Consider the following 23,457-nt stretch of genomic DNA (forward strand, 5'->3'; position numbering starts at 1 on the left):
TTTGTGAAGCATTTTTGGCATTGCTTAGGGATAAAATTAGTGAACCCCCTGTGGCATTGCTCATGGGTCAAGTTAGTGAATGCACGGCATTGTTCACATGCAAAAATGCATGAGTCTTTCATGACATTGGGCATGGGTAAATATCAGTGAACTTTTTGTGACATTAGTCATGTATAACGTGAGTGAACCTGTGGTCCGTTGCTCATGGATAGAATTAGTGAGCCCTATGTGGCATTGCTCATGGATAGAATCTAAAGAATTGAGCTCAGCAATAAACATATGCTTCTCATATATTAGAGTGTCATAAGTAAATCTGCATTGCTAAGTATTAATTGATAAATATGAATTTAAAATAGCATAGATGAGCATCTCAAACGTTCAGAACAAATAATAGCTATATGTTATAAGAAGTTGAAGAGGCATATCAGGATGCATCATGGGATTACCCAGGCTTGGCCAAGTTGCGGGTGTAGGTTTTAAGTGTTCGCAGTTTAGGAAAAAAACTAGAAAGCATATGATCTTTTGGCCAGGCTCGGAAGCTGATAACTCGGCTCTTGACAGTCCATGGCAAGATAAAGGACTGTGACATTTGGGTCAGGATAAAATAATTTGATTGATGGTCTATGAGCTATACTGTAATAAACTGATAGCTTGACCTCAGGGTCAAGGCACAGCAGCAAAATATCAGGATAGATAAACAATGTTTATGTTTTGAAGTGAACTATGAACATCGTTTGTGCTAAAGGTTAGGTTACCCTGTGATTGTTTTACAGACTCCTCCGGAACTGCGGGCGTGGTGAACAGGTAGATCCATGTTTATGTTGTAAACTCAGTTGTTATTAAGGATGTAACAGCTAGACATACAAGATATGAACATTGTCAGTTAATGATTTACCCCAAAAGATGCTGTATCTAACCGACAGAAACTGTGTAACATCGAACTGCCCGTTAGGGCATTCTGAAAGAGGTATTCCCTTGTGTGCACACTTGTACTAAATAAAGAACTACTGCTGAATCTACCAATGGTTGAATTTGTGTTGAGCGTCCTTTAGATACTCCACAACCCTGCCAGCGACTGAGGAACCAATCGGTTGGACGCACCAGGAGGATGAGTACTTTTACTTTACCACCAATAGTTAGGGTGTAAGTCCGGTGATCGTGTGACACATGTTGCGAAGACCTGAACCCGAGAGTTGGCCAGTACTCAGGCCAGAAGCGTCCCTAGACGACAGGCCAGGTAGAGTTGCACCAGGAGACAGGCAGGTCAGAATTGTCGGAGCGCAGGCTATAGAGGTGAGGTACCATTAGCCGCGAGCTGCCAGTAGACAGGTCAGAACCATCCCTTGGTGACAGGGCAGGTAGAGCCCCACCAAGAGCCAGGCAGGTCAGAACCGCCAAAGCGTAGGTTAGAGGCAAGGTACCGTATTATACGTCCGGACTAGATGAGAATGAGTGGCGACTGGAAGGGTCGACAACTAAGTTTTTAACAGGTAGAAATAAAGAAATAAAAAACCTAATAGAGAAAATGAGAAAGAAAGGATAGGATCCAGAGGACCCCCTCAGCTAAACAGAAGAGGTGGTGGGATGCTCAGGATAAAGATAAGGAAGAGAAAGGAATGAATATCATTATCAGTAGCTACTTAGCACTCAGCAAACGTGTAAAAAATCAGATTGAGAAAAAGCAAAATAAAATAAGTGTGATACAGGCGCCAGGACTGAGACTTGCCTCCCCAGACAGCACTGACAATGTTGACTGGGGGAGACCGAGAAAAGAGGCTGCCAAATGTGACAGCCAGTGCGATGACTGGGACTGAGAGCAGTCACCAGAGTATAATGCCGTGGCTCCCTCAGCTCCAGCTGAGATAGAGACAAAAGGGCCAGTGGCCATGGCCCCCATTGTACACAAACCATGGCGGGATGGTCAGGGGGACATCCAAACGATGTCCCTTTCACCCTGGCCGAGAGACAAATGCTGACTGGGGACCGACCTACCCCTAGACAAAACTACGCAAATACTGATTTCTGGAACAAGCTGGAGGAAATAACCGATTTGCAGGGAGGCGGTGGTATTGTCACTGGACTAGTATTCCAGGGACCCAGGATAATTCCCTGGGGACCCAGGTTCGAATCCCACCACGGCAGATGGTGGAATTTGAATCCAATGAAAATCTGGAATCAAAAGTCTAATGAAGACCTGAAACCATTGCCGACTGTCACAAAAACACAACTGGTTCACTAATGTCCTTCAGGGAAGGAAACCTGCTGCCCTTACCTGATCTGACCTACATGTGACTCCAGACCCACAGCAATGTGGTTGACTCTTAAAAATGCCCTCTGGGCAATTAGGGATGGGCAATAAATGCTGGCCTAGCCAGTGATGCCCACATCCTGTAAACGAATGAAAAACTCAACCCTGAGGATATACAAGTCCTAGTAAGATCTAAAGTGCACCACCAGATTTGACTACAAATGAATAATATAGTTACCAGTGGGAGGTGAGTGAACACCATATATCATGGGCAGGATGAGGTTTCATGAAGGGTTTATTAAAATTATAAATACTTTTTAATCATTTCATAAACATGTCCCAGCTCATGTGACGCTGTCAGATGAGGGGACATGTGTAAATGATTTTTAAACTTTCTTTCTTTTTAACTTTGAAACTGAACTTAATCTCCCTGAGGTAGCTCCGTGCCTCAGGGAGATTTCTGCGCTCTTTTGCGCGCATGCACGAAAGAGCGCAGGCCTCGACTCTCCCTCCCTCCCCCCCGCCCGCACAGGTAGCACTGAGTGCTACCGGGCACGCGTCATGCTGGGCGGGACTCAATTGGTCTGCCCACGTAAAATGGTAGCGCCCAGCCGATCGCGGGCGGCGATCAGCTCTGCTCCCGCCTGCGCCCACTCCCATACTGGCCTGCCCGACGGGGAGAAAATTGTCCCCCAAGGGGTTTAACCCAAGTAAATAGATATAATAGATTCAAGAGACTGGGCGAGGGAGGATTGGGAAATGCCCGATCCAATTGGTCAGCGGTGGTAGGCATGACGCAAAACAAAGGCCTATGAATATGCCAAAAGAAAACGCACTGCCGATTGTGATTTCTCAAGCATGGATAACCCAGGCAGGGACAATCCAATGCCTCTAAAAATGTTAAAAGGAAGGGCTAAGCCCTGAACACCAAAAAGTCCTAGAGTTGGGAATACTGGTAGGGACAGATTCCAATGAGATAGTGGAGTTGGCGACTGAGGTAGAGACAAAGTGTAAAAAGGGAATGCCTGCAGACAAGAAGGTGGCTGCGTTCACCAGCACAACAAACTGCTTGGTTTGAGGAGGAGCTAAAACGTTTAAAAGCCATTGACATTAGAATGTTGTGAGTTTCTGTGCTGAATTGAATAGCTCTTTATCTTTAATAACATAAAGGTAAACCAGAAGCTTGGCAGCGATCTAAGCTTTGTTTACTTTGTATATTAGGTTCTTGATTGGTAAGGGGATCAAAAGTTACGGGGAGAAGGCGGGAGAATGGGGTTGAGAAACTTATCAGCCATGATTGAATGGCGGAGCAGACTCGATGGGCCGAATGGCCTAATTTCTGCTCCTATGTCTTATGGTCTTATGGTCAATCCAATTTGGACTTTTCGACAAACATGAGTTTCTAAAGGTTTGGTTCTTTCAAATTGAAGACGGATTTTACTGACCGTTCCTTTCGAATTTGGTTAAGTTGCAAACATCAAAAATTGAAATTCAGTTTAAAGGGGGACACACACAGCACAAGGAAGTAGCAAAAGGATTGGTAGAGGTGGCACGATTACTCTGACGAGCCACTGTGATAAAAATTAAGGCACATCAGAAGTTTCAGGACCCTGTCCAGAAGGGAAATCAGTGGGCAGGGATGTAGCAAAGTACTGTCAGCGATGCACCGCCTGTGCCCGGTTTACCGCTGGTAAAAGTGTTAAAAATCAAAATGGCCCATCAGCCCAGACCCAACGGGCCTGGGGAACACATTCGGATGGACTTTACCAGACCATTGCCCCCCCCACCCCCACCCCAGCTGAGGCAGGAGCTGCTGCTTAGTTGTAAAAGATCTGTTCACCCGATGGGTAGAAGCATTTGCAACAAGAGGTTGTTCCTCTGACACTGGAGCGAGAATTTTCATTGAAGAGATTGTACCCCAATGGGGAATACCCCTGCAGGTAGACTCAGATCAGAAAAGGCATTTTACAGGTAAAATAATCAAACAACTATGTTACCTGTTGGGAGTTAAGTAAAAGTTCCATATACCAAACGGCCTACAGAGCTCGGGTATGGTGGAAAGAATGAATATGACCCTCAAAGCATCACTCTCCAAGGCCATTGCCAAAACCAGCAAGGGCTGGGCCGATCTGCTACCCAGTATCCTGATGAGACTGCGGGCGGCTCCTAACCGAGTGACTGGACAAACCCCATTCAAACTAATGACCAAAGGAGCCATAAGGCAGGGGAGACGTAGGGCCAGCCCCAGAAAGGGTTAAACGATTCATCAAAGAGTTGTGTAAGCCGTTGCATGACCTGAGACGGAGAGTTATGAAATTGCCCAGATTTTGTTGTAGAAATAAGACCATAAGAGCAGAAATTAGGCCATTCAGCCCATCGAGTCTGCTCCGCCATTCAATCATGGCTGATAAGTTTCTCAACCCCATTCTCCCGCCTTCTCCCCGTAACCTTGATCCCCTTACCAATCAAGAACCTATCTATCTCGGTCTTAAATACACTCAATGACCTGGCCTCCACAGCCTTCTGTGGCAATGAATTCTATAGATTCACCACTCTCTGGCTAAAGAAGTTTCTCCTCATCTCTGTTCTAAAAGGTCTTCCCTTTACTCTGAGGCCGTGCCCTCGGGTCCTAGTCTCTCCTACTAATGGAAACATCTTCCCCACGTCCACTCTATCCAGGCCTTTCGGTATTCTGTAAGTTTCAATCAGATCCCTCCCTCACCCTTCTAAACTCCATCGAGTATAGACCCAGAGTCCTCAAACGTTCCTCAAATGTTAAGCCTTTCATTCCTGGGATCGTTCTCGTGAACCTCCTCTGGACCCTCTCCAGGGCCAGCACATCCTTCCTGAGATACGGGGCCCAAAATTGCTCACAATATTCTAAATGTGGTCTGACCAGAGCCTTATAAAGCCTCAGCAGCAAATCCCTGCTTTTATATTCTAGTCCTCTCAAAATAAATGCCAACATTGCATTTGCCTTCCTAACTACAGACTCAACCTGCAAGTTATGATGGTGAAGCTATTAGCGCTCATTAAAGTGTAAATCAGGCAGCAAATTCCAGCAACTACACACGCAGAGTTAAACTAGGGTGCTGGAAATCTGAAATAAAAATAGAAAGTGCTGGAAAAATGCAGCAGGTCTGGCAGCATCTGTGGAGAGAGAAAAACAAAGTTAATACTTCAAGTCCAATATGACTTTTGTTCAGGACTGAAGATCAGTGATGGGCTCAGGAAATCCTGAAGCTGGTCTCTGAGTTAATCCACTTTTCCAGAGGCTACAGAACAGCAATATACTGCTGAGGGACTCACCATTGAAACACAAGGAGCAATGTGAAATGGCTGCATTTCCCATGAACTTGGCAGAAAAAAAATCAGCGCTTGTTCATTCCAGTCCAAGCGAATTTTAATTATGTCTTATGTCTTAATTACTGCCAAACAGCCTTCCTGGCACTGAAAATATCCTTGTAAAAGTACTGAGTCTCATTTCTTCAGCTTTTAATTATTATTGGAGATTTTTAAAAAGAAATAACAAATTTTCATTAAAAATATACTTTTTTATGTTTCTTCCTTAATTCTATCTTTTGTCTCACTTTACGTTACTTTCTATTCTTAATTCCATCTTTATACCTCACTTTATTTCACTTTCTGTACCTGATTTAGCATTGAATTGAGAATTTTAACTTATGCTTCCTGGTTCAGACTCTGCAATGCTCTTCAACCTGATTGGTTAAGGAGATATGCTGCTGTTTGCCCTGTTAACACAGGTTCCAGATGCCCTGTAGAGGGTGCTGCACAGGATTTCTCATAACTGCAACTTCCAGTTCAAGAGCTGATAGAAAGTCTGTAAGCCAGTGCATGTGTGATGAAAGGTGACAGCTGTTCGTTTGCCACCGACTGTAAAACCCGAGCTAGTATTTATTTCATCTTTGATACACCTTCTCTGTTCCAAAATTCTCTGTCATTTTTGGTGCCTGCAATGGTGGATTGTATCAGTGTCTGATGGTGCATATTTCTATTCTATTGCCCCGCACCCCCGACCACCCCCATTGGATATGTTTGTCTCTCCCTGCTTCTTGATATGTTACCATCATGTTTTACAGTCAGCAAGAGCCAAACAGAATTCTTTCCCAAGAAATTGGCCCGTGGTGTGTCATATTTCTCTACACAATCAAGCGCAGCACTTGCTTTTCCTTGTGCTAGTTCGAGCAGCCTCATTTATTATTCTTCTTAAACAACTGCTCAATAACTTTCTGGGACTAAAATGCCTGCAATCTTCCTGCATCAGTATTCAAACTCTGATTTTTATCTTCATTCAATATTGTTCATGGTGCAACCCATCACATTCAGTCTGTCACAATTCTATCCTCAATGATTGTTTCAAAACATCTTTAACTCGTAAACACCTATTTGCAATTCCTATCCTCTGTTTAACTCATTTGTCCATTTGATATTGGGTCCTCAAAGCAAACAATTTCATTCTCTTTGCTCCATTTGTCAGGGATACTTAAGAAATAGAAATATTTAGGTTCGGAACCTGAAGATCAAAACAGATTGGTTCATGGCAGCTCAAGTCATGGCTAATATGTTCCATCCTGTAGCTTACTGCTTCTTGCTGTCTACGTAATGATCCAATCTACTTTAAAAAGGCACTGAAGATTTATTTTACGCTCTTTCCATAGGATGTGGGGATCGCTGGCAAGGCCAGAATTTGTTTCTGATCCCTAATTTCCCTTGAGAAGTTGGTGGTACATCGCCTTCTTGAACCACTTTAGTTCATCTGGTGAAGGTACACCCACAGTGCCATTCGGGAGGATTTTCACCCAGATATCCCTCAAAAAAGCCCAAGGCAACAGTGTATCATTTTTACTGTGTATGATGATACTTCAATATTTTCCAGCAGCAAATTGTTTCACCTGAATTCAAACTGTGCTCCTTTAATGAGCGATGTCGGGAAGTTATGTCACGTGGATACCTGGGAAGTGTTCAGTGGAGGCTCCCCTGACAGATCAGTGCCAGCCAAATTATATAGACTGAGGAGATCCTAGGACTAATTCCTGTTTTGCATTGAGTTAGCTGGGTCTCCATTGCATGTAAGCTATGGTCCAATTTTGGTACTCTCGCCTCTGTGTCAGGAGGTTGTGGGTTCAAGTCTCTTTCCATAGACTTGAACACAAAATCTAAGCTGACACTGATGTGGTACTGAACTCTTTTAAAAAGTACCTGAATCTGCACCTAAAGTGCTGTAAGCTGCAGGGCTATGGGCCGAGTGCAGGAAGGTGGGATTAGAAAGGGCACCTGGGTGTCCTCGGGCTGACATGGACAAGATGGGCCGAATGGCCTCCTTCTGTGCTGTAACTTTTCTATGGTGCTATGAAGGGCTGCTGCATGGGTGAAGTTGCTATTTCCCCTTATTTACTGCGCCAAAGCTCTTCATAATTTTGAACATCTCTATTCAATCCCTCTTTAACCTTCTCTGCTCTAAGGAGAACAAGCCCAAGTTTGTGAGTGTCTCCACGTAAGCAAAGTCCCTCATCCCTGATGTAATTCTAATAAATCTCCTCCACACCCTCTGCAAAGCTCTGACAGCCTTCCTTAAGAGTGGTACCAGGAATAGAAAAAATACTCCCACTGAGGCCTAAGCAGTAATGTATGAAGATTTAGCATAGCTTTCACTTTTACACTCCACGAGTTTCCTCCTACTCTAACTGCCTCTTCCTAGCCTGTCCTTCTATTTCATTCTCTTTCATGCATACAATCAGAAAATTAGAAAATGATGCAACAGACAAGGAGGCTATTCAGCCCATCGTGGTAGTATTGGCTCTCTGGCACGGCAATCGGAGTTAGTCTGACTCCCCTTCTCCGTCTTGATAGCCAGACAATTTTTTTTCCAATTTAAATGGGGCAGGCAATGGCATAGTGGTATTTTTGCTCGACTAGTAATCCAGAGAACCAGAATAATGCTCTGGGGACCCAGGTTTGAATCCCGCCATGGCAGATGGTCGAATTTGAATTCAATAAAACAATCTGGAATTAAAAGTCTAATGATGACCATAAAGCCATTGTTGATTGTTGTAAAACCCATCTGGTTCACTAATGCCCTTTAGGGAAGGAAATCTGCCGTCCACATCTGGTCTGGCCTACATGTGATTCCGGACCCCACACCAATGTGGATCTGGAGTAAATGCCCACTGAAAAGCCCCAGCAAGCCACTAAGTTGTATCAAACTGCTACAAAGTTACAAAAAAAGGAATGAAACTGGACGGATTACCTGGCATCGACCTAGGCACCAGAAATGACCTAGGCAATCTCAGCCCTGTCGGCCCTGCAAAGTCCTCTTTACTAATATCTGGGGGCTAGTGCCAAAATTGGGAGAGCTGTCTCACAGACTAGTCAGGCAATAGCCTGACATGCTCATCCTCACTGAATCATATCTAACAGATAATGTCCCAGACACACCACCATCACCATCCCTGGGTATGTACTGTCCCGCTGGGTCCGACCCAACAGAGGTGGAGGCACAGTGGTATATAGTCAGGAGGGAGTTGCTCTGGGAGTCCTCAACATCGACTCCGGACCCCATGGAGTCTCATGACATCAGGTCAAACATGGGCAATGAAACCTCCTGCCGATTACCACGTACCACCCTCCCTCGGCTGATGAATCAGTGCTCCTCCATGTTGAACACCACTTGGAGGAAGCACTGAGGGTGGCAAGGGTACAGAATGTACTCTGGGTGGGTGAACTTCAACGTCCATCACCAATAGTGGCTCGGTAGCCCAAGTACAGACTGAGCATTGCCGAGTCTGAAAGGACATAGCTGCTAGACTGGGTCTGCGGCAGGTGGTGAGGGAACCAACAAGAAAGAAAAACATACTTCATCTTGTCCTCACCAACCTGCCGCAGATGCATCTGTCCATGACGGTATTGCTAGGAGTGACAACCGCACAGGCGTTGTGGAAACAAAGCCCCCCCAATCAGGATATGTGGCGCTACCACCGTGCTAAATAGATTTTGAACAGATATAGCAACTCAAGACTGGGCATCCATGAGGCGCTGTGGGCCATTAGCAGCAGCAGAATTGTACTCAACCACAATCTGTAACCTCATGGCCCGGCATATCCCCCACTCTACCATTACCATCAGGCCAGGGGATCAACCCTGGTTCAATGAAGAGTGCAGGAGGGCATGTCAGGAGCAGCAGCAGGAATAACTAAAAATGAGGTATCAACCTGGTGAAGCTACAACACAGGACTACTTGCGTGCAAAACAGCATAAGCAGCAAGTGATAGACAAAGCTAAAGGATCCCACAACCAATGGATTAAATCTAAGCTCTGCCGTCCTCCCAAATCCAATCATGAATGGTGGTGGACAATTAAACAACTCACTGGAGGAGGAGGCTCCACAAATATCCCCATCCTCAATGATGGGGGGCGCGGGGCAGCACATCAGTGCAAAAGATAAGGCTGAAGCATTCACAACAATCTTCAGCCAGAAGTGCCGAGTGGATGATCCATCTTGGCCTCCTCCGGAGGTCCCCAGCATCACTGATGCCAGTCTTCAGCCAATTCGATTCACTCCATATCATATCAAGAAACGGCTGAAGGCATTGGATTCTGCAAAGGCTATGGGCCCTGACAATATTCCAGCAATAGTACTGAAGACCTGTGCTCCAGAACGTGCCGTGCCCCTAGCCAAGCTGTTTCAGTACAGCTACAACCCTGACATCTACCCGGCTATGTGGAATATTGCCCAGGTATGTCCCGTACACAAAAAGCAGGAGAAATCCAACCCGGCCAATTATCGCCCCATCATCTACTCTCGATCAACAGTAAAGTAATGGAACGGGTCATCAACAGTGCTATCAAGTGGCACTTGCTTAGCAATAACCTGCTCACTGATGCCCAGTTTGGGTTCCCCCAGGACAACTCAGCTCCTGACCTCATTACAGCCTTGGTTCAAACATGGACAAAAGAGCTGGACTCCAAAGGTGAGGTGAGAGTGACAGCCCTTGACATCAAGGCCACATTTGACTGAGTGTGGCATCAAGGAGCCCTAGCAAAACTGGGGTCAATGGGAATCAGGGGGAAAACTCTGCTGGCTGGAATCATACCTAACACAAAGGAAGATGGTTTATGGTTGTTGGAGGTCAATCATCTCAGCTCCAGGACATCACTGCAGGAGTTCCTCAGGGTAGTGTCCTCGGCCCAACCATCTTCAGCTGCTTCATCAACGACCTTCCTTCCATCATAAGCTCAGAAGTGGGGATGTTCGCTGATGATTGGACAATTTTCAGCACCTTCGTAACTTCTCAGGTACTGAAGCAGTCCATGCCCAAATGCAGCAAGACCTGGACAATATCCAGGCTTGGGCTGACAAATGGCAAGTAATATTCATGCCACACAAGTGCCAGGCAATGACCTTCTCCAACAAGAGAGACTAAACCATCATCCCTTGATATTCAATGGTATTACTATCACTGAATCCCCCACTATCAACATCCTGCGGGTCACCAGAAACTGAACTGGACTAGCCATATAAATAGTGTGGCTACAAGAGCAGGTCAGAGGCTGCAAGTGCGACAAGTAACTCACCTCCTGACTCTCCAAAGCTTGTCCTCCATCTACAAAGCAAAAGCCAGGGGTGTGATGGAATACTCCCCACTTACCTAGAAGAGTGCAGCTCCTACAACACTGAAGAAGCTTGACACCGTACAGGATAAAGCAGATCACTTGATTGGCACCACATCCACAAAAATTCACTTCCTCTACCTCCGATGTACGGTAGCAGCAGTGTGTACCATCTACAAGATGCACTTCAGGAACTCACCAAGGCTCCTTTGGCAGTACCTTCCAAACCCACGACCACTATCATCTGGCAGGACAAGGGCAGCAGATAGATGGGAACACCACCTCCTGGAAGTTCCATTCCAAGTCACTCGCTATCCTGATTTGGAAATATATCGCTGTTCCTTCACTGTCGCTGGGTCAAAATCCTGGAACTCCCTCCCTAACAGCACTGTGGGTGTACCTACACCACATGGACCGCAGCGGTTCAAGAAGGCAGCTCACCACCACCTTCTCAAGGGCCACTAGGGATGAGCAATAAATGCTGGCCCAGCCAGTGAAGCCCACATCTCGTGAATAAATTAAAAATGTACATTATTTTCAAATTCCTTTTTGAATGCTATAATTGGATGTGCATCCACCACCCTTTGAGGCAAAGCATTACATACGACCATAAGAATTAGAGCAGGAGATGACCACTCGGTCCTTCGAACCTGCTCCGCCATTCAATAACATCATGGCTGATCTGATTGTAACCTCAACCCCACATTTCTGCATACCCTTGATAACCTTTCACCCCCCTGTTAATCAAGCATCCATCTAGCTCTGCCTTAAAAGTATCCAAAGACTCTGCTTCCACTGCCTTTTGAGGAAGGGAGTTCTAAAGGCTCACTACCCTCTGAGAGAAAAAATTTCCACTCAACTGTGTCTTAAATTAGCGACCCCTTATTTTTAAACTGTGACCCCTGGTTCAATATTCTCCCACAAGAGGAAACATCCTCTCCACATCCACCCTGTCAAGACTCCTCAGGATCTTAAAGGTTTCGATCAAGTTGCCTCTCACTCTTCTAAACTCCAGTGGATACAAACTTAACTTGTCGAACCTTTCCTCATAAGACAATCCACCCATTCCTGGTGTTAGTCTAGTAAACCTTCTCTGAACTGCTTCTAACACATTTACATTTTTCCTTAGATAAGGAGACCAATACTGTACACAGTACTCCAGTTGTGGTCTCACCAGTGCCCTGTGCAGCTGAAGCATAACCTCCCTACTTTTGTATTTAATTCCCTCACAATAAACAATAACAATCTATTAGCTTTCCTAATTACTTGCTGTACCTGCATGGTAGCCTTTTGTGATTCATGCACAAGGCCACCCAGATCCCTCTGAACCTCAGAGCTCAGCAATCTCTCACCATTTAGGTAATAAATTTCTATTTTATTCTTCCTGCATAAAGGGACAATTTCATATTTGCCCACATTATACTGCATTTGCCAGGTCTTTGCCCATTCACTTAACCTATCTAGGTCTCTTTGTTCTGATGAAGGGTCATACGGACTCGAAACGTCAACTATATCCCTCTCCGCAGATGCTGTCAGACCTGCTGAGTTTTTCCAGATATTTTTGTTTATGTCTCTTTGTAGCATCCTTATGTCCTCTTCACAATTTACTTTCCTACCTATCTTTGTGTCGTCAACAAATTTAACAACCATACCTTTGGTCCCTTCATCCAAGCCATTTACTTAAATTGTAAAAGTTGAGGCCTCAGCACTGATCCCTGTGGCACACCACTCGTCACATCTTGCCAGCCAGAAAAAGACCCATTTATGCCAGCTCTTTGCTTCCTGTTAGCTAGCCAATCTTCTATCCGTGCCGATATGTTATCCATTACACCATGAGCTTTTAATTTTCGCAATAACCTTTGATGTGGCACCTTATCAAGTACCTTCTGAAAATCTAAGTACAGTACATCCACCGGTTCCCCTTTATCAACTGCACATGTGACTCCTTCAAAGATCTCCAATAACTTGGTTAAACATGATTTCCCTTTCACAAAACCATGTTGACTCTGCCCAATTATTTTGAATTTTTCTATTGCCCTGCTATAACATCTTTAATAATAGCTTCTAAAATTTTCCCTATGATAGATGTTAGGCTAACTCGCATATAGTTCCCTGCTTTCTGTCTCCCTCCCTTTTTGAATAAAGGGATTATATTTGCTATTTTCCAATCTAATGGAACCTTCCCTAAATCTAGTGAATTTTGGAAAATCAAAACTAGTGCATCAACTATCTCACTAGCCACTTCTTTTAAGACCTTAGGGTGAAGTCCATCCAGACCTGGGGATTTGTCAGCCCACAGCCCCAACAATTTGCTCAATACGACTTTTTTGGTGATTGTAATTTTCCCCGAGTTCCTCCCTCTCTTCCATTTCCTGATTGACAGCTATTCCCGGGGTGTTACTTGTGTCCTCTATAGTGAAGACCAATGCAAAAATATCTGTTTAATTCATCCACAATCTCCCTACTTTCCATTATCAATTCCCCAGACTCACTTTTTATAGGACCAACACTCACTTTGTTAGCTCTTTTCTCATTTAAATATCTATAGGAACTCTTAATATCGGTCTTTATATTACTAGCTAGGTTTCTCTCATGCTCTAATTTTTCCCTCCTTATTAATCTTTTTGTCATTCTTTGCTGTTCTTTATGTCCTTTCCAATCTTTTGACCTGTCCACCCATCTTTGAACAATGATATGCTTTTTCTTTAAGTTTGATACTGTCATTAACTTCTTTAGTTAACCATGGATGGTGGGCCCTCCCCTTGGAATTTTTCTTTCTCTTTGGAATTAACCTATTCTGTGTATTCTGAAATAGCCCTTTAAATGCCTGCCACTGAATCTCTGTTGACCAATCCTTTAACCTCATTTGCCAGTTCATTGTAGCTGCTTTCATGCCCTTATAATCGCCCTTATTTAAGTTTAAAATACTAATCTTGGATGCACTCGTCTCTCCCTTGAAATGAATGTAAAATTTATTCATATTATAATCACTGCTACCTAAGGCTGCCTTCACTATGAGGTTATCAATTAATCCTGTCTCATTGCGCAATACCAGGTCTAGTATAGCCTGCTCTCTGGTTGGCTCCAGAACATGCTGTTCTAAGAAACTATCCTGAAAGCATTCAAGGAACTCCAGATCACATGCATTCCAGATCATAACAACTCACTGGATAAGAAAAAAAACACATTTTCTCATTCCACCTCAGGTGACTTTGCCGATTGCCTTCAATCTTTATCCTCTGATTAGCAACTGCAGCGGTTCAAGGAGGCAGCTCACTAACACCGTCTCGAGGGCAATTAGGGATGGGCAATAAATGTTGGTCTAGCCAGTGATGCTCACATCCCATAAGTAAATTTTAAAAAGACCTTCTGCCACTGGAAACAGTTTTTCCTTATTTACTCCATCAAACCGTTCATGATTTTTGAACACCTCTGTCAAATCCCAGGGTTCCAAGGAGAATGATCCCAGCTTCTCCAGTCTCTGCAGAATTGAAGTCCCTCATCTATGTTGTGATATGCCTTTAAGGGCTATCAGCATGTCATCACTAAAAGTGAAATGTGCCATGTGACCCAGTCTGAGTTTCACTTTTGCTTTGATGCCTTCAAGCTTTGTACATGTGTATAACTGTTCTCATGTGCCTCCTCTTAAGAAATGAACCCACAATGTGTTTGCCCAATCCTTTATGAGCCCAAGGTATTACAACGTTATAATAACATGACAATCCATGACAAATTCTGTTCCCCAAGAGGGTCATCCTTTAAAAACAAAGTGAATATTGACAAGCCTGAATCGACAGTTACTATTATGCGTTACTCATAATGCATGATTTAGAAATAAAGTATAGACTTAGGGCGAAATATTAGATTATTGGGTTAGGCGACACACACATCCTGTAAAAGAATAAAAGAAAACATTAGTCGGCAGCCAGCAACGCCCACATCCTGTATATTAATGAAAGAAAACATTAGTCTGTAGATATCATTGACATTTCATTTAGTAGAATGTCAATATTTAAAAGCAATTTTTTTTGAGTTGGTACTTCAGTACACTCCAACTCACCCATTTGTGTACCATTCCAGTTGTGCAGCAGTGACAGGTACAATGGTGAGCCTATTGCATCTGTTTGTATCTGACACATTACATGGGGAATGGAGTCAGGTTACTTATGAATCTGAACTCATCTGCTTCATGCAGCAGATTTTCAAAAGGTCTTGTCTAGCGATCATGCAGATATCAATTATGGGTTCCATCTCACCATAAACCCCAAAACTGACCCTAACCCTAACCTTAACTCAACTCATTTAAATGGCCTATTTTTTATTTCTCAACCAACATCTCAATGATCGGGTCATCTCTTTTATTGCTGTGTGTGGGAGCTTGCTGTGCACAATCTTGCTGCTACCTTTTACTACATTACAACAGTGACTACACTTCAAAAATATACTTCATCGTCTGTCAAACGCTTTGGCATGTCCTGTGATAATGAAGGGTGCTAAATAAATGCAAGCCCCTCCTTTAGCCTTTAACCACTAGCCCTAACCCCCACCTTATGTCCTAACCCCAATAATCTAATATTTAGTCCTAAGTCTAAACTTTATTTCTAAATCATGCATTGAACTGCTGCAGTACATGTGGTGTAGGTACATCCACAGTGCTGTTAGGAAGGGAGTTCCAGGACTTTGAGCCAGCGACAGTGAAGGAACGGCGATATATTTCCAAGTCAGGATGGTGAATGACTTGGAGGGAAACTTCCAGTTGGTGGTGGTCCCATCTATCTGTTGCCCTTGTCCTTCTAGATGGTAGTGGTCATGGGTTTGGAAGGTACTGTCGAAGGAGCCTTGGGGAATTCCTGCAGTGCATCTTGTAGATGGTACACACTGCTGCTACTGTCCGTCGGAGGTGGAGGAAGTGAATGTTTGTGGATGGGGTGTCAATCAAGCGGGGCTGCTTTGTCCTGGATGGTGTCAAGCTTCTTGAGTGTTGAGGGAGCTGCACTTATTCAGGCAAATGGGGAGTATTCCATCACACTCCTGACTTGTGCCTTGTAGATGGTGGACAGGCTTTTGGAAGTCAGGAGGTGAGTTACTCATCGTAGGATTCCTAGCCTCTGACCTGCTTTTATAGCCACAGTATTTATATAGCTAGTCCAGTTCAGTTTCTGGTCAATGCTAACCCCCAGGATGTTAATAGTGGGGGATTCAGTGATGGTAATGCCATTGAACATCAAGGGGTGATGGTTAGATTCTCTCTTGTTGGAGATGACCATTGTCTGGCACTTGTGTGGTATGAATGTTACTTGCCACTTGTCAGCCCAAGTCTGGATATTGTCGAGTTCTTGCTGCATTTGGACATGGACTGCTTCAGTATCTGAGGAGTCGTGAATGGTACTGAACATTGTGCAACCATCAATGAACATCCCCACTTCTGACCTTATGATGGAAGGAAGGTAATTGATGAAGCAGCTGAAGATGGTTGGGCTTAGGACACTAACCTGAGGAACTCCTGCAGTGATGTCCTGGAGCTGAGATGACTGACCTCCAACAACCACAACCATCTTCCTTCATGCTAGGTATGACTCCAGCCAGTCGAAAGTTTTCCCCCTGATTCCCATTGACTCCAGTTTTGCTAGGGCTCCTTGATGCCACACTCAGTCAAATGTGGCCTTGATGTCAAGGGTAGTCACTCTCGCCTTACCTCGGCAGTTCAGCTCTTCTGTCCATGTTTGAACCAATGAGGTCAGGAGCTGAGTGGCCCTGACGGAATCCAAACTGGGCGTCAGTGAACAGGTTATTGCTAAGCAAGAGCTGCTTGATAGCACTGTTGATGACCCCTCCCATTACTTTACTGATGATCGCGGGTAGACGATGGGGTGGTAATTGGTCGGGTTGGATTTGTCCTGTTTTTTGTTTATAGGGCCTGGGCAGTTTTCCACATAGCCGGGTAGATGCCAGTGTTGTAGCTGTACTGGAACAGCTTGGCTAGGGGCACAGCAAATTCTGGAGCACAAGTCTTCTGTATTATTCCCGGAATACTGTCAGGGCCCATAGCTGTTGCAGTGTCCAATGCCTTCAGCCATTTCTTGATATGACATGGAGTGAATTGAATTGGCTGGGGACTGGTATCTGTGATGCTGGGGACCTCTGGAGGAGACCGAGATGGATCATCCACTCGGCACTTCTGGCTAAAGATTGTAGCAAATGCTTCAGCCTTATCTCTTAACATACTGGGCTCCCCCATCATTGAGAATGGGGTTGTTTATGGAGCCTCCTCCTCTGTAAGTTTTTTAATTGTCCACCACCATTCAGGACTAGATGTGGCAGGACTGCAGAGCTTAGACCTGATCTATTGGTTATGGTTTCGCTTAGCTCTGTCAATCACTTACTGCTTAAGCTGTTTGGCACGGATGTAGTCCTGTGTTATAGCTTCACCAGGTTGACACCTCACTTCTGCACTCTCCATTGAACCTGGGTAGATCCCCTGGCTTGATGCTAATGGTAGAATGTGGGATATGCCGCGTCATGAGATTACAGATTGTGTTTGAGTCCAATTCTGCTGCTGCTGATGGCCCACAGCACCTCATGGACGCCCAGTCTTGAACTGCTAGATCTGTTCGAAATCTATCCCATTTAGCACAGTGGTCATGCCACACAATACGATGGAGAGTATCCTCAATGTGAAGGTGGGACTCATCTCCACAAGGACTGTGCGGTGGTCACTCCTGCCGTGGACAGATGCATCTGCGGCAGGCAGTTTGGTGCAGATGAGGTCAAGTATGGTTTCCCTCATGTTGGTTCCCTCGCTACCTGCTGCAGGCCCACTCTAGCAGCCGTGTCATTTAGGACACAGGCAGCTCAGTCAATAGTGGTGCTACCGAGCCACTCTTGGTGATGGACATTGAAGTCCCCCACCCGGAGTACGTTCTGCACTCTTGCCATCCTCAGTGCTCCCTCCAAGTTGTGTTCAACATGGAGGAGCACTGACTCATCAGCTGAGGGAGGGCGGTATGTGGTAATCAGCAAGAGGTTTCCTTGCCTATGTTTGACCTAATGCCATGAGACTTCATGAGATCTGGAGTTGATGTTGTGGACTCCAAGGGAAATTCCCACCCGACTGTATAACACTGTACCGCCACCTCTGCCGGTGGGACACAACTAGCCTCCAGATGTTAGTAAGAAGGACTTTGCAGGGTTGACAGGGCTGAGTTTGCCATTGTTGTTTTTGGTGCCTGGGTCAATGCCTGATCGTCCGTCTGGTTTCATTCCTTTTTTGAGACTTTGTAGTGTTTGGTACAACTGAGTGGCTTGCTTGGTCATTTCAGAGGGCATTTTTAAGAGTCAACCACATTTCTGTGGGCCTGGAGTCAATGTAGGCCAGACCAGGTAAGGACGACAGATTTCCTTCCCTAAAGGGCATTAAGTGAACCAGATTGTTGAACAATCGCCAATGTTATCATGGTCGTCATTAGACTTTTAATTCCAAATTCTTATTGAATTCAAATTTCACCATTTGCCATGGTGGGATTCAAACCTGGGTCCCCAGAGCGTTACCCTGGGTCTCTGGATTACTAGTCCAGCAACAATACCACCACACTGTCACCTCCCCATCGTGGTTTACAAGCCATTCTGTGTTTTTGTACAGTTTTTGTTTCATTTTCTGAAGGCACTGATTTATGATGTTGCATGTTTCCTAAGCACCTCATGTGGCCATTCATCATGTGCCAAACTGGGCGATGAGTGTCACCAATCCATCCCCTGCACCCCCCTACAACCACCCTGTAAACTTTGGGTCATCTCAGCCTGTATTGAACCTTCCTGAACAGGATCTGGTGGTCGTGGGAGGGGGAGATCAGGTCTCCAGGGTGGTCAGGAAGGGTGGTCTGAGCATGGCTGCTCTCAGTCCTGGCTGGGGGTGGTGGTTAGTTTGGTAGATAGGGGCAGCAGTCCTGCAGATCCTAACCCACAAGAAGTGCAGGAAAGACACTTAACTGCTGGATTCAGCAGCCCTCACTTCTCACAGAATCACAGAATCACACAGTGCAGAAGAGGCCCTTCGGCCCATCAAGTCTGCACCAACATGTGAGAAACACCTGACCTACCTACCTAATCTCATTTACCAGCACTTGGCCCATAGCCTTGAATGTTATGACGTGCCAAGTGCTCATCCAGGTACTTTATAAAGGACGTGAGGCAACCCGCCTCCACCACCCTCCCAGGCAACGCATTCCAGACCGTCATCACCCTCTGGGTAAAAAAGTTTTTCCTCATATCCCCCTAAACCTTGAACTTATGTGCCCTCGTGACTGACCCTTCAACTAAGGGGGACAGCTGCTCCCTATCCACCATGTCCATGCCTCTCAATCTTGTACACCTCAGTCAGATGGCCCTCGGTCTTTTCTGCTCCAATGAAAACAAACCATCCAACCTCTCTTCATAACTTAAATGTTTCATCCCCAAGCAACATCCTGGTGAATCTCCTCTGGACCCCCTCCAGTGCAATCACATCCTTCCTATAATGTGGCGACCAGAGCTGCACACAGTACTCCAGCTGTGGCCTCACCAAGGTTCTATACAACTCCAATATGTCCTCCCTACTTTTGTAATCTATGCCTCGATTGATAAAGGCAAGTGTCCCATATGCCTTTTACAACACCCCACTAACATGCCCCTCCACCTTCAGAGATCTATGGACACACACGCCAAGGTCCCTTTGTTCCTCAGAGCTTCCTAGTGTCATGCCGTTCATTGAATACTTCCTTGTCAAATTATTACTTCCAAAGTGTATCACCTCACACTTTTCAGGGTTAAATTCCATCTGCCACTTATCTGCCCATTTGACCATCCCATCTATGTCTTCCTGTAGCCCAAGACACTCAACCTCACTGTTAACCACCCGGCCAATCTTTGTGTCATCCGCAAACTTACTAATCCTACCCCCCACATCGTCATCTATGTCGTTTATATAGCCTCCAGGTTTCCCCAGCCCCAGGAAACTCAGCCAGGAGGTGTGAACCCAAAGAGGAGAAATAACCTGAGGCATGTAGCCTCGGTATAGCATTTAAATTATCATCTCACCTCCTAGGAGCTGGTTGGATGCCGATCTTCAAACTGCTTCCTTGGAAACTGGGGGCAGTATTTTTACCTCGTCGGACGTGCGGGCCCGGGAGCGGCTGTGTAACTGACCGCCGCCTACAATCGGGCCCCAGCCGCGATTTCATGTTGCCAATTAATGGCCAGCCAGTGTGAATCGCGCACTGAAACGCTCAGCGCTGCCTGGTTGGGGGGAAGAGGAGGGCGAGTGCAGAGGTCAGCGCCTGCCTGGCGGGTACGCTGAGTTGGACGCTCACTGAAGACACAGAGCTGCCTCAGGAAGCTGAAGATTTCAAACCTGAAAAATAAAGAACTGAAAAATAAGGAAAACACGTCCCCACATCTGTCACATGAGCAGGGACATGTTAAAAATGAGTTTTAAAAGTTTTTATTTTTTTTAAATCACTGGTCGAAACCTCATCCCGTCCATGGGATGAGCTTTTGCAAAAAAATGCAAAGGCCGCTTGGCCCGTTCGCCTGTCAACCTTAAAGTTTGATGGGCAGGGAAGGGTTTTAATTAATTAATTAATTAATTAGCTTATCAGCCGTCTTAATTGTCAGCGGGTGCACTGCCGACTCCCACGCACGTCCGCCGACCGAAATATCGCGCGAGTGCACAATGACATCGAGGTGCTGGCCCGACACTGTGGCGCACCATGTTTCCCCCGTTCGGGCCGGGCGTCTGTGCCCAACGAGGGGAAAACTCTGCCCCAGAAGTGGACAGGGCTTGGGTGGGTTGATATTGGATTTGAGATTTTAATTTTTTTTTTTTTGCATTTCACTGATCCAAGATTACCTGCTTTTTGGGTTAAAGTGCCGCCCCTACCAATGCCCCCGCCACCACCCCGTCCACAATTACTTGCATTTATATAGCACCTTCCCTAACCTGAAACTGTCTCAGACAGCCAATAAGCTACTTACAAAATGGAGCGATGGTTGTAATGTAGGGGAACAGCAGGCAATTTGCACGCAGCAAAGTCCCATGAACAGCAATATGGTAATGTCCAGATAACATGTTTCGTTCAGTGAAACTGGTTGAGTGGTAAATATTAGCCAGGACATTGGAGATAACTTTCTTGCTCCTCTTCAAGTAGTGCCAAGGGATCTTTCATGTCCAATTGGGAGGGCAGACAAGCCCTCAGTTTAATGTCTCATCCAAAAGATCAATGCTACTGTGCTGTAAGTCTAGATCTGACACAGGAGGCTACCTATCCTGAATGTAGGGACTATTGGATTTCAGACGCGTGCATGGGCTTTTGGTTTGAGGCCCTGTGTCAATGGGAGCGTTTTGTTAGCTCTCAGCCAGTGGTGTTCTTTGAGGAGGATCTTTCCCCTGCAGACATCAGGAGGTTCGAATGTTGCTAGCACAGGAAACCACTCGAGTTGCGTTGGCCTCAGCATCCCAGAAATAATCCCCGTGACCTCCCGGAGGTGGATATCTGCCACATTAGTGTGGCAGCCCCAGAGCCAGCAGTACTGTCCCATTGGGTAGACCAGGTCGGGTGAAGCAGTGCGTAGTTTTTTGGGTTCCTCTGCCCCAGGTGGTAACCACCAGTTTCTGCATGGGATTCACTCTCAGCGAGGGAGACAGCAAGCTTCATGTGGTCCTCCTGTTAAGTAAGATTTCCAACCTGAAAATGCGTGAACTCATGTTGTCAAGAAGGTGACCAAACTTCCTCCACTGGGCTCCTTGTCCAAGAAATAAAAACCTCCTGGAAAGATGTCTATCAGGTCACTCCTCATCTTCCTGTTTTCCAGAGAAATAGAGCCTTAGTCCGGTTAAACTTTGTTCATAGTTGTTCTGATATATATGGATTCCATAAATGGAAATCATTGATTTAGACTATGTCAAATAATGAGTCACCCTTACACAGAATGTCTCTGAAACTGCCCGAGCAGATTAGACAGGACCCTGAGAGTTAACACCCAATTGGCCTGGTCACAGAGATGAAAGGATGATGCGCTAACTCAATGAGGCATGGAGTTCTCTTGTTCTTGACATTCAAAGCTCCTTGTTTCGAAAACTCCGAGTTTGGTTTCAATGGAGTGTCAATTCTGTGTTCTCTGGCATTATTTTCACATAATTACTGTCAGTGGAAACAAAAACATGATAAGAGGTCAAGTGGTCAATGTTGTATATTTTAGATACTTGATTTTCCTTAGAGCAATGCAGAGATGACACTAGTTTCTGGGTGTGCAGCAACATTATACAAGTTTTATACAAGGCTTTAAAATGTCTACACCATGCTTCAGCGCTTAAATTCTAGCAGCTTCTCTGTTATCTGTTTACTTATCTGAGTCAACACCAAGGCTTATGCAATCAAGCACAGTGAGAATAGATCAGTTACCAGACTTACATAACCAAAAACAGAACAATTGAACTATTGCACACTACATCAATTTCTGAATATTAAAGTAATGCATTATTACAGGTTACAGGGAGAGCAGGTTTGGGAGTTGAATATCCAAGGGTACTCAGTGTTTTGGAAGGATAGGCAGGAAAGAAAAGGAGGTGGTGTAGCTTTGTTAGTAAAGGAAGAGATCAGTGCTATAGTGAGGAATGATATAGGCACTGGAGAGCAAGACGTAGAGTCAGTGTGGGTAGAAATAAGAAATAACAAGGGAAAGAAGTCCCTGGTGGGAGTAATCTATAGGTCCCCAAACAGTAGTTAAGCAGTAGGGCACAGTATAAAACAGGAAATACTGGGAGCATGTAAGAAAGGCACGGCAATAATCATGGGTGATTTTAATATGTGTATAGACTGGTCTAATCAAATTGGCAAGGGTAGCCTTGAGGGAGAGTTCATAGAGCGTATTAGAGATTGTTTCTTGGAGCAAAAATTGTGTGGAACCAGCCAGGGAGCAGGCTATTCTGGATTTGGTTTTGTGTAATGAGATGGGATTAATTAATGGCGTCATAGTAAAGGATCCTCAAGGGAAGAATGATCATAGCATGATGGAATTTCAAGTTCAGTTTGAGAGCGAGAAACTTGAGTCCCACACTAGTGTTCTGGAGTTAAACAAAGATAACTACATAGGTATGAGGGCAGATTTGGCCCTAGTGGACTGGGCAGGAAGACTACAAGGTAGGACAGTTGATGAACAGTGGCAGATATTTAAGGAGATATTCAATTGCTCCCAAGTAAAATATGTCCAAATGAGGAAGAAAGATGATAAGAGAGGGAGAAAGCATCCATGGCTAAGCAAGGAAGTTAACGATAACATAAAGGCAAATACTAAGGCATACCAAATTGCAAAGGTCAGTGGCAGGCTGGAAGATTGGGAAACTTTTAAAGATCAACAAAGGGTTACTAAAAAAATAATAAAAAGAGCAAAGGTAAATTATGAAGGAAAATTAGCGCAAAATGTAAAAACCGATAGCAAAAGCTTCTACAAGTATATAAAAGGAAAGAGAGTAGCTAAAGTGAATGTTGGTCCCTTGGACGATGAGACTGGGGAGTTAATAGTGGGGAATGCAGAAATGGCAGAGACGC

Source organism: Cetorhinus maximus, chromosome 19, assembly GCF_964194155.1.
Source record: "Cetorhinus maximus chromosome 19, sCetMax3.hap1.1, whole genome shotgun sequence".
In the NCBI taxonomy this organism is placed as follows: domain Eukaryota; kingdom Metazoa; phylum Chordata; class Chondrichthyes; order Lamniformes; family Cetorhinidae; genus Cetorhinus; species Cetorhinus maximus.